At 38.9% G+C, this 8,710-nt stretch overlaps 1 pseudogene; it reads right to left on the reverse strand.

Annotated features, from left to right (window-relative positions):
• Window positions 1–1,651: 1,651 nt before the first annotated feature.
• On the reverse strand, window positions 1,652–2,618 carry LOC116640656 (annotated as a pseudogene).
• Window positions 2,619–8,710: the final 6,092 nt, after the last annotated feature.

Raw genomic sequence — 8,710 nt, forward strand, 5'->3', positions numbered from 1 at the left:
ATGTTCATAGCAGCAATGTCCGCAATAGCCAAACTGTGGAAAGAGCCGAGATGCCCTTCAACAGATGAATGGATAAAGAAGATGGGGTCCATACATACAATGGAATATTACTCAGCCATCAGAAAAGATGAATACCCAACTTTTACATCAACACGGATGGGACCGGAGGAGATTATGCTAAGTGAAGTAAGTCAAGCAAAGAAAGTCAATTAGCATATGGTTTCACTTATTTGTGGAACATAAGGAATAGCATGGAGGACATTAGGAGAAGGAAAGGAAAAATGGGCGGGGGAATTGGAGGGAGAGATGAACCATGAGTGACTATGGACCTGAGAAACAAACAGGGTTTTAGAGGGGAGGGGGGAGGGGGGATTGGTTAGCCCGGTGATGGGTATTAAGGAGGGCACGTACTGCATGGAGCACTGGGTGTTTTACGAAAACAATGGATCGTGGATCACTACATCAAAAACTAATGATGTATTGTATGGTGACTAACATAACATAATAAAATTAAAAAAAAAGTAAACAAAAATAATACCATCAAAAAAACAAAACAAAACAAAACAAAACTAACTCTTCAGTATTGTAGTTGTCATGAATTTTCCTGCAGTAGTCTAGGAAGCTTTGTCATTTAGCATATTCTATTACAGAAAATATCCCCAAAGCCAAAATAACTTGGAGGAAGAGTTTAAGATATCTAATTGAGTTCTGGTCTGGGTTGGATGTTGTCAGTCAAATCATTAGCTTTTTTTCCAATATGTAGGAGACAACTTCACAAACCACCCCTTCCCCCAGAAAAGGAAATTTTGTGCCCTGGTCTAAAATATGAATATTTCCAAGTAGAGGCAGAAGATCAGGCCAAGTCAAAATTTTATATTAAGTGCCGATTGCCTGTAAGTATCTTATACTTTGTTTGACAGTCTGTTCCCTGGTTTCTCATGCCTATTTTCTGCACCAGTAAATGTACCTTACCCAAAGCTTAGAAGGTGCTGAAACCCAGGTCTGGGTAAGGAATACTTAATGATTTGGCAATGTGAATGTGTGCATGCTTTTCTATGTATCCTCTTCAAAACTGGACTAAGAATTTTCTGTAAGAAGCAAACATATCATTTCTCATTTTCATTTGCTGCACACCCTGGACAATTTACCAATGCTTGGTAATAAAGAGAACACAAATGAAAAAACACTACTGTTTCAGTGACAGATAATGGGTCCTTGATCTTACAAATCAAGCAATTGAATTTTTGTTAGTGCAATGAGTAGATGCTATATTTCATTATAGAAAAATCTGTAATTGGAAAGGAAAAAATAGTGATAAATTTGAAACACAAAAAATAGTAGTAGGATAAAAGCCAAGATACAAGTGTTAGCTTTGTACTTATCAACTTGATTACGTTAGCTGTCAGACTTCAAAAAATGACCAAAACAGAGAAATGACACATTGATGAATGAAAACTGTACAGAACTTTCCACAATAGACCTTTAAGACTGTGGGTATTTGCTTTTGAGACAGGATGAAGGTTTTTTGTGTGTAACGAGTCACACTTTCATGAGAGCAAGGAATCAAACACTCAAATATGCCCAGAAGATAGTTTTCTCCCCTCTGTGGGAGAAATTCAATATTCCTGAGAGAATGATAGGCAAATTTATATCATTTCTCTTTATTTTTAGAAATTTCATTTGATGGTGCTCCCAGGACTTTCTTGAGTGCATCTTTCATATCTTTGTTCCAAAGGCTGTAAATCAGAGGATTAAAGAATGGGGTTGCCATGCAGTAAAACAAGGTCACAAATTTCTGTGTCCCAGGATTTGGCTCCTGGAGCCTGGACTCACATACATCACCATCACTGAGCCATAGAACAGGGAAACCACCAAGAAATGTGAGGCACATGTGGAAAAGCTTTGTTCCTACTTGAGCCAGCTGAGACCCGAAGGACGGCTCGCAAAACTAAGGTATAGGACCCAAGGATGTAGAGGAAGGTGATGAAGATAATAAGAGAGCTTACAGTAGCACAAGTTAGAGTAGTTTTGGGAACTGGAGCACAGGACAGAGCCAGCAGTGGTCCCAGGTCACAGAAAAAATGGTCAATGATGTTAGGGCCACAGAAGGGCACCCGGGACATAAGAATTGCAGGTATCAGTATGGATAGAAAGCCACCTACCCAGCAGGAAACCACTAATTGGGCACATAGATGGTAAGTCATGATGGTGGGGTAATGTAGAGGTCGACAGATAGCAAGGAACCGATTAAAGGACATTGCAGACTGAAAGTAGCCTTCAGCGGCACACATGGAGAAGAAGTAGAACTGGAGCAGGCAGCCAGCAAAGGAGATGCTCTTGGTCTGGAAGATGATGTTGGCCAACATTTTGGGCACATCAGAACTGACATAGCAGATCTCCAGGAAAGAGAAGTTGGCCAGGAGGACGTACATGGGTGTGTGGAGTTTCCGGCTTGACCACATAGCACAGATGATGGATGTGTTCCCCATGAGAATCAGAAGGTAGATGAGGGAGAAGATGACAAAGAGGAGGATCTGGATCTCCCTGCGGCATGGGAAGCCCAGGAGAATGAACTCAATCACAGACCCAGAGATATTGCTGGCTTCTGAGATGTTCATTCTCCTAATCTATGAAGGGAATGAGCAATAAGGATCATTATATTAGTCATTTTCCATCTCTTTAAAAGTTATTTTTATTCCTTCTGACTTCTATATACTCCTTTAATACACTTTTGTGAAAAGGCTCTATATGGTTCTGAATTCAATAATTTCCTTCCCAGGATCTGGCTTAGTCCAGTGAGATCAGGATTCTGGGAGAACCTGGTATGCTCCCACAGCCCCCACTCAGTCTTCATTTTCACAGTATAAATTTCACTGGCATCATGTAACAGCGAGTCCAAACAGTTTTTCTCCGTTTGCATTTAAATTAATTATTTTTTGATATATATTTTTTCATAATATACATAATCATATCCTTATATTTCTTCTTCTTTTTTTTTTTTTTTTAAAGATTTTATTTATTTATTTGAGAGAGAGAGAATGAGTACATGAGAGGGGGGAGGGTCAGAGGGAGAAGCAGACTCCCTGCCGAGCAGGGAGCCGGATGCGGGACTCGATCCAGGGACTCCAGGATCATGACCTGAGCCGAAGGCAGTCGCTTAACCAACTGAGCCACCCAGGCGCCCTCCTTATATTTCTTCTTGCTGAAAAGAAAATTTTGTATAGTATTTTGGAAAATTTTAAGAAAAATCCAAGTTTCAATATAACCTGAAATTGAACTAGGTCAGTACAAAAAGAGCATCTTACTATGTTGTCAGTAACATAATATTGTCAGGAGATCTGTCCTGAATAATTCTGTTGACTGAAGCAGGGTGCTGAAGACACTGCCACAAATTCCATTCTAGCAAGTACCTATTAGTTTTTTTTTTAGTTTTTAATTCTAATTCCAGTTAGTTAACATACCTATTAGCTTCTTATACCTGTATTTAACTTCTACTTGCTGAGCAACAGCTATTTTGATACCAAGAGGACCCAAGTTGGCTTCACTCCTTTATTAGGAGATCCTGGTTCTCAAATAGAAAAATAGGTGGAGGCAGATGGAGGAACACGTTTCTCAGCTCAGATGCCTCATCATCTTGTTACTACATGGTGATGAATTGTCTTACGTAAAAAGACAATAAAAAAGGAACAAAAGCATGTATTTAATTCTAAAACTGTGAGAGAAACACACCAGTGTAGAATGTTAGTGTCAGAAGGGATCTCACAGATTATCAAGCTCAATTTCCTCATATCACAGAAACCGAAACCAGAGAGGTTAGACTGATCCAAGATCAGCTGACTTTTGATGGAAGAAACACATCTAAAACTTAGGTGTTTGGACATTAGTTCAGACCTTTTCCCATAAACTTGGTTATTTTTCTCAGATGGCTGCAAAAGTATATTGTACATGTATTATAGCTTTCCCTCCTTTGAACCAGATTCCCATTATTATAAATAATGAAGAAGGACTTTAATAAGGCTACAAGCCAAAGCTGGAAATCACTATCTTAAATCCTCCATTCCTCTTTGACCTGCACTCTGTCCTAATTCTTGGTATCTTTTATGACATGAACCCACTTTGGGACACTTCCTTTAAAACACATTTGACTTCTAAAATAGTAAGTGTAACAACAACCACTGCCATGCATTAAGTATTTATTGTGACAGTCACTTAATGTTCATTATCTCATTAAATTCTGCCCTCTCCTCTCCAGTTCTAGAGCCTTAAAACAAACAAGCGCTTTCACATTTCTAAATGTAGCATTGAATTTTATTGTCCCTCTGAGTATGTCGATTCTAAAACCCAACCTTTTTTTCTACATGGCTGTAAGCTGTGTATATATTAGCTGTATTTCCTTATTGTTTTTGATGCAATTTGTTCACATGAGACTTGCCTATATCAAATTTACACTTGTGTATGTGGAGGATTAGCTCAGGAAGCCTGTGTTAAGATGAGGCTGTATACAATAGGGAAGATTATTTATATATTTCTCATACTCTCTCTCAATAGTTTACATCAGGTATTTCAGCTAAGATGGTGAGGCAGGTATCTTCTAGGACAGCAGTTTCCACTAAATACCAAAGGGAGACCAAATATGAGAAGATTACTGTGATCCTTCAGAGAGCAAACATGGCATACAAACAGACTGGTGAACTGAAATGGGAAAAACTATAAACCATAACTCCAAGATTGTGGGCTCACTGAAGGAGGCTGTGGGCTGGAAATTCAGTGATTGTAAGGGATGGTATGATGCTTTAACCCAGAACTAGACAACCTAAATTTTCTATATTTGAAATTTAACTTAAGTATATAATATGTGCCCCCACACTCTTTAGTGTGACCATAATTTTACTTATACAGTGAAACTGACAATGGGGGGTAAGACTGCATATAAATAGGGCAAAGAAATGTCATAAGAACAAGAGTGTAAGGAAGGTGTATTTCGGGGTGGTTTTATTTGAATGAGAATTACTCCTTTCACTCTTGGTTAGAATCAGTGTAAACTCACCTCACAATTAAGGAAAGAATAAGGAGCTTTTGAGAAGCAGCCTTCGATATTTTGAGGGTGGCTCTTAAATGAGTGGTTGTGAAACAAAGTTTGAGGGAAGAGGAAAGAAAATGTCCAGAAAGAGAAAGAAGGTTTTCTTTCAAATTCTTATCTGTAATAAAACTTGGAACTACTGTGAATGCTCTTCCTTCCTTTCTCAGTTCAGGAGCAGACTTCTTCGTCTTTGAGAATCCTTCTATTCCTGCCTCATGTTCTAAGTCCTTCTCTTCCTGCCTTGGGTCATTGTAGGATCTATTTTGGACTACCTGTTGATTTTTCCTTTCTCTGCAGATATAGGCGTTCTTAAATCTTAATTATACTTAATGAAAATAAATATCCACTACTTAGAAATACTTTATCTCCTCTGAAGTGATATGAAGCCCACTGCCTTCTGTCATCTTTTTATCTGGACTATAATGCAAAGCTGAAGTGGCAGCTCAGATATTCCTGATGAGATTTTTAAACAAATATATTCTGGATAGACATTTGAGATGCCCTGCAGAGAAGAATGAAGGCTTTGTTAAAAAAATTATATATTATTATATATACTTTCTCTAAAATATAAAATATATTTATAGATAAAAATACAAAAGAAAATTCACAGCCTTTTTTCGGTAGCAATATTACAGTTTTTTTCTGTAGCAATATTTTCTGTAGCAGTCGAGGGGTTCACACTTGTAACCTCTTAGAGGGCCGAGGTATGCAGGATTTTGGATTCCTCGTGACACATTCTCACAGTTTGAGCCTCACAAAGGAGTCTCTTTAGCTGTTACACAAAAAGGAGTAGACTGTCAGGAAACTCTCCATTCATTTTATTATGCGTCTCTTTCTGGCCACACACTGTCCCTGGAGGCCTCCCCTCAGGAGAAGCAGGGACAATCACAGTGCATCAATCAATCCCCAAGTGGGTTTTACTTCCAGGGATGAGCTCAAAGGTGGAAGGGCCTCCGTGAATCCATTAGTGAGACTGTCACCTAATAATGGCCCTTCTGGTTTGCTGCTCACCTGACACCTCCAGACTGGTTCTGGATTTTAAAAACCGGCCTCATAGCGGATGTCACCAGTTGTCTCAAAGCTCCTGGAGTTCCCTTTCCCTCCTACGTGTTTCTTCAGATGACATTTAAGTTCACTTTAACAAATCCCCAAATCCCGAGTATCTCCCCAGTCATCCACTAGAAGAAACGTCCCTGCCCATCTTTATCACTGAGTGTAGTGCTGTTAGAATTTGTCTCTACTCCCCCTGCAGCCTCACGGCCACAGGAACTGATGCCCACTGGAACCGTCCAGTGGCTTTCAGGCTTTGACAGTAGGAAAACCTGGAGTTTCACTTAACATTCAGAGGCTCCTCTTATGGCCGCAACCCTGAGGATTCTGTCTCTTTAGATTTTAAAATTATCTTCCTCCTGTCCCAATGGATATAAACACTCGATCTAGCTTTCTATCATGCCTACATGACAGTTTTAGTACCTGCTATGTGCTGATTACTGTGTCAACAGATTTCACAGGCACTATCTAATATATCATACTCATAAAATTCTTTGGAAGACAGTCTTACCACTTAAAATGATTAAACAGAAACCCACAGAGTGTAAGAGTTTATATTTGGCTGTAATTCAACTTGGTTTATTCCCTTTCCACAAATAGGATGCCTGTAGTGAAAAATTATATTTAATCTGCCTATAGCTTCAAACTGTTACTCTTTCTTGGTCATTGTTATGCTTTTTAGCCACGCTGGAAAACTGCTATTAACATTATTATTACTGGGGCACCTGGGTGGCTCAGTCAGTTAAGTGTCCGACTCTTGGTTTCTGCTCAGGTCATGATCTCATGGGTCATGGGATCATCAGGCTCCGTGCTCAGGAGGGGGTCTGCTTAAGATTCTCTCCCTCTGGCCTTCCCCCCACTTGCTCATGTGCGTGTTCGCTCTCTCTCTAAAATAAATGTCTTTTAAAAAATTATTATTTTTTTTGCTTCTTTTCTTTTAAAAATATTTTTACTTCAAACAGTAACTTGACCAGGTTGTTCAGAAGCTGCCGTCTATGGTTTAACTTGCTGTTTATCTTGGTATAATGAATTTCATTGAAAAATGAGTGCCCATTGTGAACAAAGATTTATTCAAAACAATTATTGCCCACAGAGAGCTTTTAGGGTAATGAGCTACTTTGGCAAAAGTTCCAGCAAGGAACCCTGTGCAAGGGGAACACTTTATATCCTTTTCATTCTTTGCTGGTTAAGCAGATACATGGTAGTCCTACACTGACAGTGAGGTACATTTAACTTCCTGGGCATGATTCATAGGAAGGTAGGAGTCAGGCCAGTTTCAGATGTCACCTTCTTGTGTTAGACACTCTGTAGCTTGTGTTAGGTAACTTCTCTCTTCTCTAAGCTTTAGTCATTTTAGCACACAGGTGTGAGGTGGCAGGAACTGGCCAGAATGTCTGTAATCCAAGCTGAGAAAGGCAGCAAGAGTGGAAATATCCCACTAAAGACGATGGACTCTGAAAAACAAACTGAGGGTTCTAGAGGGGAGGTGGATGGGAGGATGGGTTAGCCTGGTGATGGGTATTAAAGAGGGCACGTTCTGCATGGAGCACTGGGTGTTAGACACAAAAAATGAATCATGGAACTCTGCATCAAAAACTAATGATGTAATGTATGCTGATTAACATGACATAATAAAAAGAAATATCCCACTCAACTCTGTTCAGTGTTCAACATTCCCTGCAGAAAGTAACTTGGGACAAATATTTCTGAGTAGCATTAATTGCTGGTCTTACTTCCTCTTTCTTCTTCTGGTGCTAACTTAAGAATACTCTAATTTTTCCATTTTGGAAGTACCACTGATGTATCTGGAAGTCTTCAACCCATTAATGCTTTCATATTGCACTTGGAGACTCCTTTTTAACCTCCTCCCTCAATGACTTGGCTTTTGAAAATCTTCTATTGAGTCTTTATCACTTTGATGATCGATGTCTAAACTCTTCGGTACAATCTTTATTTTCCATTTATTTTGTTATTCTTTTGTGTGTGCAATAAGTATTTATTAAAGAACTAATAAGATAAAGGAAAAACGAGAGGAGAGAACTGTTTTACCTACACAGAAGGACAGCCTGATCCACAATCAGTTCATTATACTGGTATAATGATCTGAAAATTTTCCCTCCTTTTTTTTCAAGTTTTTATTTAAATTCCAGTTAGTTCACATATGGTATAATATTAGTTTCAGGAATAGAATTTAGTGGTTCATCACTTACACACAACACCCAGTGCTCATCACAAGTGCCCTCCTTAATACCCATCACCCATTTAACCCATCCCTCTGCTTACCTTCCCTCCAGCAACCGTCAGTGTGTTCTCTATAGTTAAGAGTCTGTTTTATGGTTTGCCTCTTTTTCCCCCTGTGTTCATCTGTTTTATTTTTTTTTAATTAAACTTTTTATTTGGAGATAATTGTAAACTCACATGCAGTTGTAAGATATAACACAGAGAGATCCATGTACCTTTTACCCAGTTTTTCCCAATAGTAATATCTTACAAAACTACAGTATTAGATCACAGACAAGATATTGACATCAATAAGAGGAAATATACAAAACATTTCCATCACTACCAGGATCCTTGGTG

Source organism: Phoca vitulina, unplaced genomic scaffold (assembly GCF_004348235.1).
Source record: "Phoca vitulina isolate PV1807 unplaced genomic scaffold, GSC_HSeal_1.0 scaffold20, whole genome shotgun sequence".
In the NCBI taxonomy this organism is placed as follows: Eukaryota; Metazoa; Chordata; class Mammalia; order Carnivora; family Phocidae; genus Phoca; species Phoca vitulina.